The sequence below is a fragment of the Anser brachyrhynchus genome (genome assembly GCF_964034855.1).
Source record: "Anser brachyrhynchus genome assembly, contig: SCAFFOLD_185, whole genome shotgun sequence".
In the NCBI taxonomy this organism is placed as follows: domain Eukaryota; kingdom Metazoa; phylum Chordata; class Aves; order Anseriformes; family Anatidae; genus Anser; species Anser brachyrhynchus.
This window is the reverse complement of record NW_027663806.1, coordinates 99,131-119,230: the sequence shown is the minus strand read 5'-3', so window position 1 is coordinate 119,230 and position 20,100 is coordinate 99,131. Positions and strand designations below refer to the sequence as shown.

At 46.9% G+C, this 20,100-nt stretch overlaps 1 long non-coding RNA gene across 1 annotated transcript in view; it reads right to left on the bottom strand.

The window, feature by feature from the left end:
- The window catches only part of LOC308186792, a 118,683-nt gene that overhangs the window by 62,616 nt on the left and 35,967 nt on the right, over positions 1 to 20,100 (bottom strand). The gene's annotated exons all lie outside the window — the stretch shown is intronic.

Below are 20,100 nucleotides of genomic sequence, written 5' to 3'. Positions count from 1 at the left end.
AGCCTATACTTACAAGAAAACATCTAATGGCACACCAAGCACACTCATACCACATAGTTGACCCAAGCCCTTGACCAATCTTCGGGGCAGCCGCCGCCCTACTCACAACCTCAGGATTAATCATGTGATTCCACTACAACTCATCCATACTACTAACCCTAGGCCTCATCTCAATACTCCTAGTAATACTCCAATGATGACGAGACATTGTACGAGAAAGCACCTTCCAAGGCCATCACACTCCCACAGTCCAAAAAGGCCTACGATACGGCATAATCCTTTTCATCACATCCGAAGCATTCTTCTTCTTAGGGTTCTTCTGAGCGTTCTTCCACTCGAGCCTGGCCCCAACCCCAGAACTAGGAGGCCAATGACCCCCAACAGGAATTAAACCACTCAACCCGATAGAAGTCCCCCTACTAAACACAGCCATCCTACTAGCCTCAGGCGTTACCGTAACGTGAGCCCATCACAGCATCACAGAAGGAAACCGAAAACACGCCATCCACGCCCTAACCCTAACGATCCTCCTGGGATTCTACTTCACAGCCCTACAAGCAATAGAATACCACGAAGCCCCATTCTCAATCGCCGATAGCGTCTACGGATCTACCTTCTTCGTTGCCACTGGATTCCACGGACTCCACGTAATCATCGGATCCTCCTTCCTGACCGTCTGCCTCTTCCGACTGATCAAGTTCCACTTTACATCAGACCACCACTTCGGATTCGAGGCAGCAGCCTGATACTGACACTTCGTAGACGTCATCTGACTATTCCTCTACATAACCATCTACTGATGAGGATCTTGCTCTTCTAGTATATTAATTACAATTGACTTCCAATCTCTAGAATCTGGTATAAACCCAGAGGAGAGCAATGAACGCACTCATGTTCATATTCGCCCTATCATCAATCCTAAGCGCCGCCCTAACCGCATTAAACTTCTGACTCGCCCAAATAAACCCCGACTCAGAGAAACTCTCACCGTACGAATGTGGATTCGACCCACTTGGATCTGCTCGATTACCATTCTCAGTCCGATTCTTCCTCAGTAGCCATCCTGTTCGTCCTATTCGACCTAGAAATCGCCCTCCTACTCCCCCTGCCATGAGCCGTCCAACTCCAATCCCCCCTAATGACCCTCACCTGAACTGTAGTGATCCTCCTTCTCCTAACACTCGGACTGGCCTACGAGTGAATTCAAGGGGGCCTAGAATGAGCAGAATAACAGAAAGTTAGTCTAACCAAAAAGATAGCTGGTTTCGACCCAGCAGATTACAGCCAACCCTGTAACTTTCTTATGTCGCCCCTACATTTAAGCTTCTACTCAGCCTTCATTTTCAGCGGACTAGGACTAGCCTTCCACCGAACCCACCTAGTATCCGCCCTACTATGCCTTGAAAGCATAATATTATCGATATTCGTAGGCCTATCAATATGATCCATCGAAAACCAAGTCTCCTCATTCACCATGGTACCAATTCTCATGCTAACCTTCTCAGCGTGTGAGGCGGGCACAGGCCTGGCCATCCTAGTAGCCTCCACCCGCACACATGGCTCCGACCATCTACACAACCTAAACCTCCTGCAATGCTAAAAATCATCCTACCCACAATCATACTTCTTCCAACAGCCCTGCTGTCTCCACCAAAATTTCTATGGACTAACACCACCTTATACAGCCTCCTAATCGCTGCCCTAAGCCTACAGTGATTAATCCCAACCTACTACCCCTACAAATTTTTATCCAACTGAACAGGAATTGACCAAATCTCATCCCCCCTCCTAGTACTATCCTGCTGACTACTCCCACTCATAATCATAGCAAGCCAAAACCACCTGCAACAAGAACCCCTACAACGCAAACGAATCTTTATCTCAACCTTAGTCGCAGTCCAGCCATTCATCCTACTAGCCTTTTCCACCACAGAACTAGCACTATTTTACATCTCATTTGAAGCAACCCTCATTCCCACCCTAATCTTAATCACCCGATGGGGGAACCAACCAGAACGCCTAAGCGCTGGCATCTACCTGCTATTCTACACGCCAGTAAGCTCTCTACCCCTGCTAATCACAATCATACACCTATACGTGAAAATTGGCACCCTGCACCTGCCAACCCTACAACTAACCCACCCAACCCTATCCACCTCATGGACAGGAATACTATCAGGTCTAGCACTGCTCATAGCATTCATAGTAAAAGCCCCACTATACGGCCTACACCTCTGACTGCCAAAAGCCCACGTAGAAGCACCCATCGCAGGCTCAATACTCCTCGCCGCCCTACTACTAAAGCTAGGAGGATACGGAATTATACGAGTCACTCTATTTATGGGCCCACTGTCCAACCTCCTGCACTACCCCTTCCTAACCCTGGCCCTATGAGGCGCCCTAATGACTAGCTCAATCTGCCTACGACAGACAGACCTAAAATCACTAATCGCTTATTCATCCGTTAGCCACATAGGCCTAGTTATCGCCGCAGGAATAATCCAAACCCACTGATCATTCTCAGGGGCAATGATGCTAATAATTTCCCATGGACTAACTTCCTCCATACTATTCTGCCTAGCCAACACAAACTATGAACGTACGCACAGCCGAATTCTACTACTCACACGAGGCCTACAACCTCTCCTACCACTCATAGCTACCTGATGATTGCTGGCCAATCTAACAAACATAGCCTTACCCCCAACAACAAACCTCATAGCAGAGCTAACCATTATAATCACCTTATTCAACTGATCTGCCTTCACGATCATCCTAACAGGAATCGCAACCCTACTAACCGCCTCCTACACCTTATTCATACTACTAATGACCCAACGAGGCTCAATCCCCTCCCACATCGCATCTATGCAAAACTCAACCACGCGAGAACACCTGCTCATAACACTCCACATTATCCCAATATTCCTCCTAATCCTCAAACCCGAACTGATCTCCGGAATCCCCTCATGCAAGTATAGTTTAAACCAAACATTAGACTGTGATTCTAAGAATAGAAGTTCAAACCTTCTTACCTGCCGAGGGGAGGGTTTAACCAACAAGAGCTGCTAACTCTTACATCTGAGCCTAAAACCTCAGCCCCCTTACTTTTAAAGGATAACAGCAATCCACTGGTCTTAGGAACCACCCATCTTGGTGCAAATCCAAGTAAAAGTAGTGAACCCCACACTACTAATCAACTCCCTCACACTACTCACGCTGACAATCCTCCTAACCCCAATCATCCTGCCATTTCTATTTAAAAACTTTAAAAACACCCCACAAGCCACCACCCGCGCTGTTAAAACCGCATTCCTAATTAGCCTAGCCCCTACAACCGCATTCATCTACTCGGGAGTAGAATCTGTCACCTGCCACTGGGAGTGAAAATTCATTATAAACTTTAAAATCCCCCTGAGCCTAAAAATAGACCAATACTCAATAACATTTCTTCCAATCGCCCTATTTGTAACATGATCAATCCTACAATTCGCCATATGATACATGGCCTCAGAGCCATACGTTGATGGCCCCAAGGATGGAGGAGATACCGGCTAAGTGGAGTGAGAAGATAGCCAGGTCTACTGAAGCTCCGGCGTGGGCAAGGTCACCTGCTAGGGGAGGGTAGACAGTTCAGCCTGTGCCGGCGCCAGCTTCTACAGTGGATGAGGCTAGTAGGAGGAGGAATGATGGGGGGAGGAGTCAAAAGCTTATGTTGTTTATTCGCGGGAATGCTATGTCGGGGGCACCGATTATGAGGGGGACTAATCAGTTGCCGAATCCTCCGATCATGATGGGTATGACTATAAAGAAGATTATTACAAAGGCGTGAGCGGTAACGATTACATTGTAAATTTGGTCGTCGCCTAGGAGAGTTCCTGGTTGTCCTAGTTCTGCGCGGATTAATAGGCTGAGTGCGGTGCCGACTATTCCTGCTCATGCCCCGAAGATGAGGTACAGGGTGCCAATATCCTTATGGTTAGTGGAAAATAGTCATCGGTTGATGAAGGTGACGGGTAAGATGGCTGAGTGTTGAAGCGTTAGGCTGTAGTCCTTTTTACAGAGGTTTAATTCCTCTTCTTATCGGCTCTGTAGTGAAATTCATGTTGAGTTGCAAGCTCATCGATGCGCACTAGGGTGCGTCAGGGTCTTTGTAGGCAGAAGCCAATTGGTTTAGGCATTTAGCTGTTAACTAGAGTTTTGTGGGATCGAAGCCCATCTGTCTAGGGAGGCTTTAGCTTAATTAAAGCGTCTGACTTGCATTCAGAAGATACAGGTTAATATTCTGTAAGTCTTAATGTGCAGAAACTAAGAGGGTTTAACTCTTATTTAAGGCTTTGAAGGCCTTCGGTTTGGGGTGTTATCCTAAGTTTCTAGACAATGGCATGTATTATTGGGGACAGGGGAAGTAAGAGGATTGATAGTGAGGCAAGGACCGCAGTAGGTGTGCTTGGGGCTTTGCTAGTGTATCATTGTTTTATGTGGTTAGAGGAGTTGGGGGGAAGGGTAATTGTTGAGTGGTATGCGAGGCGTAGGTAGAAGAAGAGGCTGAGCAGTGATAGCATGGCAATTGCCATGGCTGCTGGTGTTATTTCCTGTTTAGTTAGTTCTTGGATGATAAGTCACTTTGGTATAAAGCCTGTTAATGGGGGGAGGCCTGCTAGGGATAAAAGTACTAGTATTAGGGTGGCGTTTAGCACTGGGGTTTTTGTTCATGAGGTTGTGATCATGGATAGGTTAAGGGCTTTGATTTTGTTAAGGGCTAGGAATACGGCTGATGTTATGATTGTGTATAGGTAGAAGGTAAGTAAGGCCAATTTGGGGCTGTAAACTAGGATGATGGCGATTCAGCCTAAGTGGGAGATGGACGAGAAGGCTAGGATTTTGCGTGTTTGTGTTTGGTTCAGTCCTATTCAGCCTCCTAGTGCTGTTGAGGCTAGGGCCATGGCGGTGAGTAGAGCTGGGTCGAGGGATTTGGATGTTAGTAGGAGCAGGGTTAGTGGGGGGAATTTTATGAGGGTCGAGAGTAGCAGGGCTGTTATTAGTGGCGATCCTTGTAGTACTTCTGGGAATCAGAAGTGAAATGGCACTAGGCCCAGTTTAATAGCGATTGCTGCTGTCAGTAGTAGACAGGAGGTTGGGTGGTTTATTTGTGTGATGTCTCATTGGCCGGTGACTCAGGCATTGGTTATGCTAGAGAATAGGACCAGGGCGGAAGCAGCTGCTTGGGTTAGGAAGTATTTCGTTGCGGCTTCTACTGCTCGTGGGTTGTGGGATTTGGCTAAATGGGGCTATTGGATGAATGCTCGTTGGACATAGCACAAAACAACAAATCATTAAGCGCAACCCCTGCGCTTCACAAACTAAACCAGTAAACTTTCGCTAACCACCATGTAGCATAAACCTTCATCGCCCAATCCCAGCAAACTACCTCTAAAACTCCATTAATCATCCCTTCCATGACATCATCGGAACGATGTACATATACACACAAACACATACAAAATAACTTAAACTTATTAGAGAAACTCCAGTACTAAAAATAGTAAACACAAGCAATAATTTCATATACTTCACTCTCACTCACCACTCAACTATCAGCTAACCACACCCCTGTCCACATAGCTTAACACAAAGCATGGCACTGAAGTTGCCAAGATGGCATAAAACATGCCTGCGGACAAAAGACTTAGTCCTAACCTTACGGTTGGTTTTTGCTAAATATATACATGCAAGTATCCGCGCCCCAGTGTAAACGCCCTCGACCACCTACCCCCATACAGGCCTTGAGGAGCGGGTATCAGGCACACCCAAGTAGTAGCCCAAGACGCCTCGCTAAGCCACGCCCCCACGGGTATTCAGCAGTAATTAACATTAAGCAATGAGTGCAAACTTGACTTAGTTATAGCAACAGCCTAACTTCAAGGGTTGGTAAATCTTGTGCCAGCCACCGCGGTCATACAAGAAACCCAAATCAACCGTCCTATTGACACGGCGTAAAGAGTGGTAAAATGCCTATCCTAGCTAACTAAGATCAAAATGCAACTGAGCTGTCATAAGCCCAAGATGCACCTAAACACACCATTAAGATGATCTTAGGAACTAACGACTGATTTAAACCCACGAAAGCCAGGGCCCAAACTGGGATTAGATACCCCACTATGCCTGGCCCTAAATCTTGATACTTACTTTACCGAAGTATCCGCCAGAGAACTACGAGCACAAACGCTTAAAACTCTAAGGACTTGGCGGTGCCCCAAACCCACCTAGAGGAGCCTGTTCTACAATCGATAATCCCCGATTAACCCAACCACCCCTTGCCAACACAGCCTACATACCGCCGTCGCCAGCCCACCTCGAATGAGAGCACAACAGTGGACACAATAGCACCCCGCTAATAAGACAGGTCAAGGTATAGCCTATGGAGTGGAAGAAATGGGCTACATTCCCTATTCATAGGGCACACGGAAAGAAGCGTGAAACCACTTCTGGAAGGCGGATTTAGCAGTAAAGTGGGACAATAGAGCCTACTTTAAGCCGGCCCTGGGGCACGTACATACCGCCCGTCACCCTCCTCAAAAGCCACATCCCACATAACTAATACCATAAATACGCTGAAGATGAGGTAAGTCGTAACAAGGTAAGTGTACCAGAAGGTGTACTTAGAATATCAAGACGTAGCTATAACACCAAAGCACTCAGCTTACACCTGAAAGATATCTACTAGACCGGATCGTCTTGAAGCCCCCCCTCTAGCTCAACCACACAAATAGTACACCAAAACTAAAGAATTTACTAAACTAATTAAACTAAAGCATTTTACAGTCTTAGTATAGGCGATAGAAAAGACACTTAGACGCGATAGAGACCCCAGTACCGTAAGGGAAAGATGAAATAGCAGTGAAACAATCAAAGCGACAGACAGCAAAGATCAACCCTTGTACCTTTTGCATCATGGTTTAGCGAGAACAACCAAGCAAAGTGAACTAAAGTTTGCCCCCCCGAAACCCAAGCGAGCTACTTTCAAGCAGTTAAAGAGAGCGAACCCGTCTCTGTTGCAAAAGAGTGGGATGACTTGTCAGTAGAGGTGAAAAGCCAACCGAGCTGGGTGATAGCTGGTTACCTGTGAAACGAATCTAAGTTCCCCCTTAATCCTCCCTACCGGACATCCTGAACCCTAATGAGATGATTAAGAGCTATTTAATGGAGGGACAGCTCCATTAAAAAAGGACACAACCTCGACTAGCGGATAATTCTTACTACTGATCCTACCGTGGGCCCTAAAGCAGCCATCAAAAAAGAGTGCGTCAAAGCTCCACCACCTAAAAATACCAAAATAAGATGATTCCCTTATCACAAACAGGTCAACCTATGAATATAGGAGAATTAATGCTAAAATAAGTAACTCAGGGCCACACCCCTCTAACGGCGCAAGCTTACATAGAAACATTATTAACAGACCTAGACAGATACAAAAACCCCTACAAGACCACGTATTAACTAACCCTGTTAACCCGACTCAGGAGCGCCTATAAGAGCGATTAAAATCTGTGAAAGGAACTCGGCAAATTAATAAGGCCCGACTGTTTACCAAAAACATAGCCTTCAGCAAATTAAACAAGTATTGAAGGTGATGCCTGCCCGGTGACTTAGGTTTAACGGCCGCGGTATCCTAACCGTGCAAAGGTAGCGCAATCAATTGTCCCATAAATCGAGACTTGTATGAATGGCTAAACGAGGTCTTAACTGTCTCTCACAGATAATCAGTGAAATTGATCTCCCCGTGCAAAAGCGGGGATGTGAACATAAGACGAGAAGACCCTGTGGAACTTAAAAATCAACGACCACCGCGAATCCTCAATCAACCCCACTGGGGCCACTACCATCGCAGAGCCTGGTCGATATTTTTCGGTTGGGGCGACCTTGGAGGAGAACAAATCCTCCAAAAACAAGACCATACCTCTTTACCTAGAGCTACCCCTCAAAGTGCTAACAGTGACCAGACCCAATATAATTGATTAATGGACCAAGCTACCCCAGGGATAACAGCGCAATCCCCCTCAAGAGCCCATATCGACAGGGGGGTTTACGACCTCGATGTTGGATCAGGACATCCTAATGGTGCAGCCGCTATTAAGGGTTCGTTTGTTCAACGATTAACAGTCCTACGTGATCTGAGTTCAGACCGGAGCAATCCAGGTCGGTTTCTATCTATGACACACTCTCCCCAGTACGAAAGGACCGGGAAAGTGGGGCCAATACCACAAGCACGCCCCCCCCCTCTAAGCAGTGAAACCAACTAAACCGTGAAGAGGGCCTTCCCCCACCACTTTCAATCCTAGAAAAGGACCAGCTAGAGTGGCAGAGCCCGGCAAGTGCAGAAGGCTTAAGCCCTTTCCCCAGAGGTTCAAATCCTCTCCCTAGCTTCACCCATGATTCAAATAACAACACTAAGCTGCCTCGTTATATCCCTCCTATACATCATCCCAATCCTGATTGCCGTAGCCTTCCTAACCCTAGTAGAACGGAAAATCCTAAGCTACATACAATCCCGCAAAGGCCCTAACGTTGTCGGGCCTTTTGGCCTACTTCAACCATTTGCGGACGGACTGAAACTATTTACCAAAGAGCCCATCCGACCCTCTACCTCTTCCCCACTTCTATTCATTCTGATACCAATACTAGCCCTTGTCCTAGCCCTCACCACTTGAGCACCACTACCACTCCCATTTCCCCTAGCAGATCTAAACCTCGGAGTTCTCTTCCTAATAGCCATGTCAAGCCTAGCCGTCTACTCAGTCCTATGATCAGGCTGAGCCTCGAACTCAAAATACGCACTAATCGGAGCCCTACGGGCAGTAGCACAGACCATTTCATACGAAGTGACACTGGCCATAATCCTGCTATCAATAATCATACTAAGCGGAAGCTACACACTCAGCTCCTTTGCCGTCGCACAGGAGCCTCTATACTTCATTTTCTCCTCATGACCCCTAGCAATAATATGATACGTATCCACCCTAGCAGAGACAAACCGAGCTCCTTTTGACCTCACAGAGGGTGAATCTGAGCTAGTCTCAGGGTTTAACGTTGAATACGCCGCAGGACCCTTCGCCTTATTCTTCCTAGCTGAATATGCGAACATTATGCTAATAAATACACTTACAGCCATCATATTCCTAAACCCAAGCGCCCTAGGGCCACCCACAGAACTATTCCCCGTCATCCTAGCCACAAAAGTCCTCCTACTATCTTCTGGTTTCTTATGGGTCCGAGCTTCATACCCACGATTCCGATATGACCAACTAATGCACCTACTATGAAAAAACTTCCTACCCCTCACACTAGCTCTGTGCCTCTGACACATCAGCATACCTATCTGCTATGCAGGCCTACCTCCTTACATAAGGAAATGTGCCTGAACTACAAAGGGTCACTATGATAAAGTGAACATAGAGGTATAACAGCCCTCTCATTTCCTGTTGACCTTAGAAAAGTAGGAATTGAACCCACACAAGAGAAATCAAAATTCTCCATACTTCCCTTATATTATTTTCTAGTAGAGTCAGCTAATCAAGCTATCGGGCCCATACCCCGAAAATGATGGTTTAACCCCCTCCTCTACTAATGAACCCTTACGCGACCCCAATCATAACCTTCAGCCTCATCTTGGGCACCACAATCACAATTTCCAGCAACCACTGAATTCTGGCCTGGACAGGACTGGAGATCAACACACTAGCCATCATTCCCCTAATTGCCAAATCCCACCACCCACGAGCAGTAGAAGCCGCAACGAAATACTTCCTAACCCAAGCAGCTGCTTCCGCCCTGGTCCTATTCTCTAGCATAACCAATGCCTGAGTCACCGGCCAATGAGACATCACACAAATAAACCACCCAACCTCCTGTCTACTACTGACAGCAGCAATCGCTATTAAACTGGGCCTAGTGCCATTTCACTTCTGATTCCCAGAAGTACTACAAGGATCGCCACTAATAACAGCCCTGCTACTCTCGACCCTCATAAAATTCCCCCCACTAACCCTGCTCCTACTAACATCCAAATCCCTCGACCCAGCTCTACTCACCACCATGGCCCTAGCCTCAACAGCACTAGGAGGCTGAATAGGACTGAACCAAACACAAACACGCAAAATCCTAGCCTTCTCGTCCATCTCCCACTTAGGCTGAATCGCCATCATCCTAGTTTACAGCCCCAAATTGGCCTTACTTACCTTCTACCTATACACAATCATAACATCAGCCGTATTCCTAGCCCTTAACAAAATCAAAGCCCTTAACCTATCCATGATCACAACCTCATGAACAAAAACCCCAGTGCTAAACGCCACCCTAATACTAGTACTTTTATCCCTAGCAGGCCTCCCCCCATTAACAGGCTTTATACCAAAGTGACTTATCATCCAAGAACTAACTAAACAGGAAATAACACCAGCAGCCATGGCAATTGCCATGCTATCACTGCTCAGCCTCTTCTTCTACCTACGCCTCGCATACCACTCAACAATTACCCTTCCCCCCAACTCCTCTAACCACATAAAACAATGATACACTAGCAAAGCCCCAAGCACACCTACTGCGGTCCTTGCCTCACTATCAATCCTCTTACTTCCCCTGTCCCCAATAATACATGCCATTGTCTAGAAACTTAGGATAACACCCCAAACCGAAGGCCTTCAAAGCCTTAAATAAGAGTTAAACCCTCTTAGTTTCTGCACATTAAGACTTACAGAATATTAACCTGTATCTTCTGAATGCAAGTCAGACGCTTTAATTAAGCTAAAGCCTCCCTAGACAGATGGGCTTCGATCCCACAAAACTCTAGTTAACAGCTAAATGCCTAAACCAATTGGCTTCTGCCTACAAAGACCCTGACGCACCCTAGTGCGCATCGATGAGCTTGCAACTCAACATGAATTTCACTACAGAGCCGATAAGAAGAGGAATTAAACCTCTGTAAAAAGGACTACAGCCTAACGCTTCAACACTCAGCCATCTTACCCGTCACCTTCATCAACCGATGACTATTTTCCACTAACCATAAGGATATTGGCACCCTGTACCTCATCTTCGGGGCATGAGCAGGAATAGTCGGCACCGCACTCAGCCTATTAATCCGCGCAGAACTAGGACAACCAGGAACTCTCCTAGGCGACGACCAAATTTACAATGTAATCGTTACCGCTCACGCCTTTGTAATAAGCTTCTTTATAGTCATACCCATCATGATCGGAGGATTCGGCAACTGATTAGTCCCCCTCATAATCGGTGCCCCCGACATAGCATTCCCGCGAATAAACAACATAAGCTTTTGACTCCTCCCCCCATCATTCCTCCTCCTACTAGCCTCATCCACTGTAGAAGCTGGCGCCGGCACAGGCTGAACTGTCTACCCTCCCCTAGCAGGTGACCTTGCCCACGCCGGAGCTTCAGTAGACCTGGCTATCTTCTCACTCCACTTAGCCGGTATCTCCTCCATCCTTGGGGCCATCAACGTATGGCTCTGAGGCCATGTATCATATGGCGAATTGTAGGATTGATCATGTTACAAATAGGGCGATTGGAAGAAATGTTATTGAGTATTGGTCTATTTTTAGGCTCAGGGGGATTTTAAAGTTTATAATGAATTTTCACTCCCAGTGGCAGGTGACAGATTCTACTCCCGAGTAGATGAATGCGGTTGTAGGGGCTAGGCTAATTAGGAATGCGGTTTTAACAGCGCGGGTGGTGGCTTGTGGGGTGTTTTTAAAGTTTTTAAATAGAAATGGCAGGATGATTGGGGTTAGGAGGATTGTCAGCGTGAGTAGTGTGAGGGAGTTGATTAGTAGTGTGGGGTTCACTACTTTTACTTGGATTTGCACCAAGATGGGTGGTTCCTAAGACCAGTGGATTGCTGTTATCCTTTAAAAGTAAGGGGGCTGAGGTTTTAGGCTCAGATGTAAGAGTTAGCAGCTCTTGTTGGTTAAACCCTCCCCTCGGCAGGTAAGAAGGTTTGAACTTCTATTCTTAGAATCACAGTCTAATGTTTGGTTTAAACTATACTTGCATGAGGGGATTCCGGAGATCAGTTCGGGTTTGAGGATTAGGAGGAATATTGGGATAATGTGGAGTGTTATGAGCAGGTGTTCTCGCGTGGTTGAGTTTTGCATAGATGCGATGTGGGAGGGGATTGAGCCTCGTTGGGTCATTAGTAGTATGAATAAGGTGTAGGAGGCGGTTAGTAGGGTTGCGATTCCTGTTAGGATGATCGTGAAGGCAGATCAGTTGAATAAGGTGATTATAATGGTTAGCTCTGCTATGAGGTTTGTTGTTGGGGGTAAGGCTATGTTTGTTAGATTGGCCAGCAATCATCAGGTAGCTATGAGTGGTAGGAGAGGTTGTAGGCCTCGTGTGAGTAGTAGAATTCGGCTGTGCGTACGTTCATAGTTTGTGTTGGCTAGGCAGAATAGTATGGAGGAAGTTAGTCCATGGGAAATTATTAGCATCATTGCCCCTGAGAATGATCAGTGGGTTTGGATTATTCCTGCGGCGATAACTAGGCCTATGTGGCTAACGGATGAATAAGCGATTAGTGATTTTAGGTCTGTCTGTCGTAGGCAGATTGAGCTAGTCATTAGGGCGCCTCATAGGGCCAGGGTTAGGAAGGGGTAGTGCAGGAGGTTGGACAGTGGGCCCATAAATAGAGTGACTCGTATAATTCCGTATCCTCCTAGCTTTAGTAGTAGGGCGGCGAGGAGTATTGAGCCTGCGATGGGTGCTTCTACGTGGGCTTTTGGCAGTCAGAGGTGTAGGCCGTATAGTGGGGCTTTTACTATGAATGCTATGAGCAGTGCTAGACCTGATAGTATTCCTGTCCATGAGGTGGATAGGGTTGGGTGGGTTAGTTGTAGGGTTGGCAGGTGCAGGGTGCCAATTTTCACGTATAGGTGTATGATTGTGATTAGCAGGGGTAGAGAGCTTACTGGCGTGTAGAATAGCAGGTAGATGCCAGCGCTTAGGCGTTCTGGTTGGTTCCCCCATCGGGTGATTAAGATTAGGGTGGGAATGAGGGTTGCTTCAAATGAGATGTAAAATAGTGCTAGTTCTGTGGTGGAAAAGGCTAGTAGGATGAATGGCTGGACTGCGACTAAGGTTGAGATAAAGATTCGTTTGCGTTGTAGGGGTTCTTGTTGCAGGTGGTTTTGGCTTGCTATGATTATGAGTGGGAGTAGTCAGCAGGATAGTACTAGGAGGGGGGATGAGATTTGGTCAATTCCTGTTCAGTTGGATAAAAATTTGTAGGGGTAGTAGGTTGGGATTAATCACTGTAGGCTTAGGGCAGCGATTAGGAGGCTGTATAAGGTGGTGTTAGTCCATAGAAATTTTGGTGGAGACAGCAGGGCTGTTGGAAGAAGTATGATTGTGGGTAGGATGATTTTTAGCATTGCAGGAGGTTTAGGTTGTGTAGATGGTCGGAGCCATGTGTGCGGGTGGAGGCTACTAGGATGGCCAGGCCTGTGCCCGCCTCACACGCTGAGAAGGTTAGCATGAGAATTGGTACCATGGTGAATGAGGAGACTTGGTTTTCGATGGATCATATTGATAGGCCTACGAATATCGATAATATTATGCTTTCAAGGCATAGTAGGGCGGATACTAGGTGGGTTCGGTGGAAGGCTAGTCCTAGTCCGCTGAAAATGAAGGCTGAGTAGAAGCTTAAATGTAGGGGCGACATAAGAAAGTTACAGGGTTGGCTGTAATCTGCTGGGTCGAAACCAGCTATCTTTTTGGTTAGACTAACTTTCTGTTATTCTGCTCATTCTAGGCCCCCTTGAATTCACTCGTAGGCCAGTCCGAGTGTTAGGAGAAGGAGGATCACTACAGTTCAGGTGAGGGTCATTAGGGGGGATTGGAGTTGGACGGCTCATGGCAGGGGGAGTAGGAGGGCGATTTCTAGGTCGAATAGGACGAACAGGATGGCTACTGAGGAAGAATCGGACTGAGAATGGTAATCGAGCAGATCCAAGTGGGTCGAATCCACATTCGTACGGTGAGAGTTTCTCTGAGTCGGGGTTTATTTGGGCGAGTCAGAAGTTTAATGCGGTTAGGGCGGCGCTTAGGATTGATGATAGGGCGAATATGAACATGAGTGCGTTCATTGCTCTCCTCTGGGTTTATACCAGATTCTAGAGATTGGAAGTCAATTGTAATTAATATACTAGAAGAGCAAGATCCTCATCAGTAGATGGTTATGTAGAGGAATAGTCAGATGACGTCTACGAAGTGTCAGTATCAGGCTGCTGCCTCGAATCCGAAGTGGTGGTCTGATGTAAAGTGGAACTTGATCAGTCGGAAGAGGCAGACGGTCAGGAAGGAGGATCCGATGATTACGTGGAGTCCGTGGAATCCAGTGGCAACGAAGAAGGTAGATCCGTAGACGCTATCGGCGATTGAGAATGGGGCTTCGTGGTATTCTATTGCTTGTAGGGCTGTGAAGTAGAATCCCAGGAGGATCGTTAGGGTTAGGGCGTGGATGGCGTGTTTTCGGTTTCCTTCTGTGATGCTGTGATGGGCTCACGTTACGGTAACGCCTGAGGCTAGTAGGATGGCTGTGTTTAGTAGGGGGACTTCTATCGGGTTGAGTGGTTTAATTCCTGTTGGGGGTCATTGGCCTCCTAGTTCTGGGGTTGGGGCCAGGCTCGAGTGGAAGAACGCTCAGAAGAACCCTAAGAAGAAGAATGCTTCGAATGTGATGAAAAGGATTATGCCGTATCGTAGGCCTTTTTGGACTGTGGGAGTGTGATGGCCTTGGAAGGTGCTTTCTCGTACAATGTCTCGTCATCATTGGAGTATTACTAGGAGTATTGAGATGAGGCCTAGGGTTAGTAGTATGGATGAGTTGTAGTGGAATCACATGATTAATCCTGAGGTTGTGAGTAGGGCGGCGGCTGCCCCGAAGATTGGTCAAGGGCTTGGGTCAACTATGTGGTATGAGTGTGCTTGGTGTGCCATTAGATGTTTTCTTGTAAGTATAGGCTTAGAAGGAGCACGAAGACGTAGGCCTGGATTATGGCTACTGCTACTTCTAGGATGGTTAGGAGTAGTAGGATGATTATTGTTAGGATGGATACTGCAGGAAGGGTGGGTATTAATGCAATGGAGGCTGTAGAGATGAGTTGGATGAGTAAGTGTCCTGCTGTAAGGTTGGCTGTAAGGCGGACTCCGAGGGCTAGGGGGCGGATTAGTAGGCTGGTTGTTTCGATCAGGATTAGTGCGGGGATTAGGGGTGTAGGGGTACCTTCGGGTAATAGGTGGGCTAAAGAGGCTGATGGTTGGTTTCGTAGGCCTGTTAGTAGTGTGGCGAGCCATAGTGGGAAGGCTAGGGCTATGTTCATAGATAGTTGGGTGGTTGGGGTGAATGTATATGGAAGGAGGCCTAGAAGGTTGATTGTAAGAAGTATGATTATTAGGGATGTAAATATTATGGCTCATTTGTGGCCATTTTTGTTGAGTGGGACTATTAGTTGTTTTGTGATTAGGTGAAGGAGTCATATTTGGATAGTAGAAAGGCGGTTGTTGATTCATCGGTTGTTTGGGGACGGGAATAGTAGGGCTGGGAAGAGTAGGGATAGTAGGATTAAGGGGATGCCAAATAGATTGGGGCTGGAAAATTGGTCAAAGAAGCTTAGGTTCATGGTCAGGATCATGGTGTGGGTTTGGTAGTGAGGGAGGTCTTATTTGATGGGGGGTTGGTTGTGGTGAAGGCTAGTAGTTTTGGTTGGATGAGGAGTGCTAGGGTTAATCAGGTTATAATTATGATTGAAAATCATGGTGCGGGGTTAAGCTGTGGCATATCATTAAGGAGGGGGAAGTCCCTCTTTGGCTAGCTTAAAAGGCTAGTGCTGTTGCATAGCTTCTTAATGATTAGGATGATGATAGAAGGGACGATCAGGCCTCGAAATGTGGGAGTGGGGTTGATTCTACTACAATGGGTATGTAGCTGTGATTAGCCCCGCAAATTTCTGAGCATTGTCCGTAAAAAATCCCAGGCCGGGTGGTAATGAATGAAGTTTGGTTTAGTCGGCCTGGGATTGCGTCTGTTTTAACTCCGAGCGTTGGGACTGCTCAGGAGTGGAGTACGTCTCCTGCAGTAATGATCACGCGGATGGGGGATTCTATTGGGATAACTACGCGGTGGTCAACTTCTAGCAGTCGGAAGTGGCCGTTGGGTAAGTCTGGGGTGGGCACTATGTAGGAGTCGAATGATAGGTCTTTGAAGTCTGTGTATTCGTAGCTTCAGTATCATTGGTGGCCGATGGCTTTTAGGGTGAGGTCTGGTTCATCGATTTTGTCCATTATGTAGAGGATTTGTAGGGATGGGAGGGCGAGGAGTACCAGGACGATAGCAGGTAGGATTGTCCAGATCAGCTCTACTTCTTGGGCGTCTACAGCATTGGACGAGAGTTTTTCTGTTAGTATGTGGGCTAAAAGGTAGAGAACTAGGCTGCAGATAGCTAGGGCAACGATTAGGGCGTGGTCGTGGAATTCAACGAGTTCTTCTATGATGGGTGATGAGGCGTCTTGGAATCCTAGTTGGGAGTGGTTGGCCACATGAGATGTACAGGATTTTTACCTGTGATTTAGTCTTGACAAGGCTATGTAATTGGTTTACTAACGTCTCATAAGAAAGAAGCATGAGCGGTGAATGCAGTTGGCTTGAAACCAGCATGTGAGGGTTCGATTCCTTCCTTTCTTGTACTTGGACGAAGGCCGGTTCCTCGAAAGTACGGTATGGGGGAGGGCAGCCGTGGATTCATTCAACGTTTGTGGTAGTTAGTTCTGGTTGTAGGACTTTTCGTTTGGCCGAAAAGGCTTCTCAGATGATGAATATTAGTATGATTACGGCTACTATTGAGATTAGGGAGCCGATGGAGGAAATGGTGTTTCATAGTGTGTAGGCGTCGGGATAGTCCGAGTATCGTCGGGGTATTCCTGCTAGGCCTAGGAAGTGCTGGGGGAAGAACGTTAGGTTTACTCCTGTAAATATTACCCCGAAGTGGGCTTTTGCTCATGTTTGGTGTAGGGTAAACCCAGTGAGTAGTGGGAATCAGTGAGTAAATCCTGCTAGAATGGCAAAGACGGCGCCTATGGATAGGACGTAGTGGAAGTGGGCAACTACGTAGTACGTGTCGTGCAGGGCGATGTCTAGGGAAGAGTTTGCAAGAACGATTCCTGTTAATCCTCCGATGGTAAATAGGAAGATAAATCCTAGAGCTCATAGTATTGGGGGGGGTCTCATTTGATTGTTCCTCCGTGCAGGGTGGCTAGTCAGCTAAATACTTTGATTCCGGTAGGGATGGCAATGATTATAGTGGCTGATGTAAAGTAGGCTCGGGTATCAACGTCTATTCCTACTGTAAACATGTGGTGAGCTCAGACGATGAATCCTAGGAAGCCGATGGATAGTATGGCTCAGACTATTCCCATGTAGCCGAAGGGCTCCTTTTTGCCTGAGTAGTACGTGACTACGTGTGAGATGATTCCGAACCCCGGTAGGATCAGAATATAGACTTCTGGGTGTCCGAAGAATCAGAATAGGTGTTGGTACAGGATTGGGTCTCCTCCTCCAGCGGGGTCGAAGAATGTGGTGTTTAGGTTTCGATCAGTTAGTAATATTGTAATACCGGCGGCGAGTACGGGGAGTGATAGAAGGAGTAGGATGGCGGTAATTAGTACGGATCAGACAAATAGTGGGGTTTGGTATTGTGAGAGTGCGGGGGGTTTTATGTTGATGGCTGTGGTGATAAAGTTGATGGCCCCAAGGATGGAGGAGATACCGGCTAAGTGGAGTGAGAAGATAGCCAGGTCTACTGAAGCTCCGGCGTGGGCAAGGTCACCTGCTAGGGGAGGGTAGACAGTTCAGCCTGTGCCGGCGCCAGCTTCTACAGTGGATGAGGCTAGTAGGAGGAGGAATGATGGGGGGAGGAGTCAAAAGCTTATGTTGTTTATTCGCGGGAATGCTATGTCGGGGGCACCGATTATGAGGGGGACTAATCAGTTGCCGAATCCTCCGATCATGATGGGTATGACTATAAAGAAGATTATTACAAAGGCGTGAGCGGTAACGATTACATTGTAAATTTGGTCGTCGCCTAGGAGAGTTCCTGGTTGTCCTAGTTCTGCGCGGATTAATAGGCTGAGTGCGGTGCCGACTATTCCTGCTCATGCCCCGAAGATGAGGTACAGGGTGCCAATATCCTTATGGTTAGTGGAAAATAGTCATCGGTTGATGAAGGTGACGGGTAAGATGGCTGAGTGTTGAAGCGTTAGGCTGTAGTCCTTTTTACAGAGGTTTAATTCCTCTTCTTATCGGCTCTGTAGTGAAATTCATGTTGAGTTGCAAGCTCATCGATGCGCACTAGGGTGCGTCAGGGTCTTTGTAGGCAGAAGCCAATTGGTTTAGGCATTTAGCTGTTAACTAGAGTTTTGTGGGATCGAAGCCCATCTGTCTAGGGAGGCTTTAGCTTAATTAAAGCGTCTGACTTGCATTCAGAAGATACAGGTTAATATTCTGTAAGTCTTAATGTGCAGAAACTAAGAGGGTTTAACTCTTATTTAAGGCTTTGAAGGCCTTCGGTTTGGGGTGTTATCCTAAGTTTCTAGACAATGGCATGTATTATTGGGGACAGGGGAAGTAAGAGGATTGATAGTGAGGCAAGGACCGCAGTAGGTGTGCTTGGGGCTTTGCTAGTGTATCATTGTTTTATGTGGTTAGAGGAGTTGGGGGGAAGGGTAATTGTTGAGTGGTATGCGAGGCGTAGGTAGAAGAAGAGGCTGAGCAGTGATAGCATGGCAATTGCCATGGCTGCTGGTGTTATTTCCTGTTTAGTTAGTTCTTGGATGATAAGTCACTTTGGTATAAAGCCTGTTAATGGGGGGAGGCCTGCTAGGGATAAAAGTACTAGTATTAGGGTGGCGTTTAGCACTGGGGTTTTTGTTCATGAGGTTGTGATCATGGATAGGTTAAGGGCTTTGATTTTGTTAAGGGCTAGGAATACGGCTGATGTTATGATTGTGTATAGGTAGAAGGTAAGTAAGGCCAATTTGGGGCTGTAAACTAGGATGATGGCGATTCAGCCTAAGTGGGAGATGGACGAGAAGGCTAGGATTTTGCGTGTTTGTGTTTGGTTCAGTCCTATTCAGCCTCCTAGTGCTGTTGAGGCTAGGGCCATGGCGGTGAGTAGAGCTGGGTCGAGGGATTTGGATGTTAGTAGGAGCAGGGTTAGTGGGGGGGAATTTTATGAGGGTCGAGAGTAGCAGGGCTGTTATTAGTGGCGATCCTTGTAGTACTTCTGGGAATCAGAAGTGAAATGGCACTAGGCCCAGTTTAATAGCGATTGCTGCTGTCAGTAGTAGACAGGAGGTTGGGTGGTTTATTTGTGTGATGTCTCATTGGCCGGTGACTCAGGCATTGGTTATGCTAGAGAATAGGACCAGGGCGGAAGCAGCTGCTTGGGTTAGGAAGTATTTCGTTGCGGCTTCTACTGCTCGTGGGTGGTGGGATTTGGCAATTAGGGGAATGATGGCTAGTGTGTTGATCTCCAGTCCTGTCCAGGCCAGAACTCAGTGGTTGCTGGAAATTGTGATGGTGGTGCCCAAGATGAGGCTGAAGGTTATGATTGGGGTCGCGTAAGGGTTCATTAGTAGAGGAGGGGGTTAAACCATCATTTTCGGGGTATGGGCCCGATAGCTTGATTAGCTGACTCTACTAGAAAATAATATAAGGGAAGTATGGAGAATTTTGATTTCTCTTGTGTGGGTTCAATTCCTACTTTTCTAAGGTCAACAGGAAATGAGAGGGCTGTTATACCTCTATGTTCACTTTATCATAGTGACCCTTTGTAGTTCAGGCACATTTCCTTATGTAAGGAGGTAGGCCTGCATAGCAGATAGGTATGCTGATGTGTCAGAGGCACAGAGCTAGTGTGAGGGGTAGGAAGTTTTTTCATAGTAGGTGCATTAGTTGGTCATATCGGAATCGTGGGTATGAAGCTCGGACCCATAAGAAACCAGAAGATAGTAGGAGGACTTTTGTGG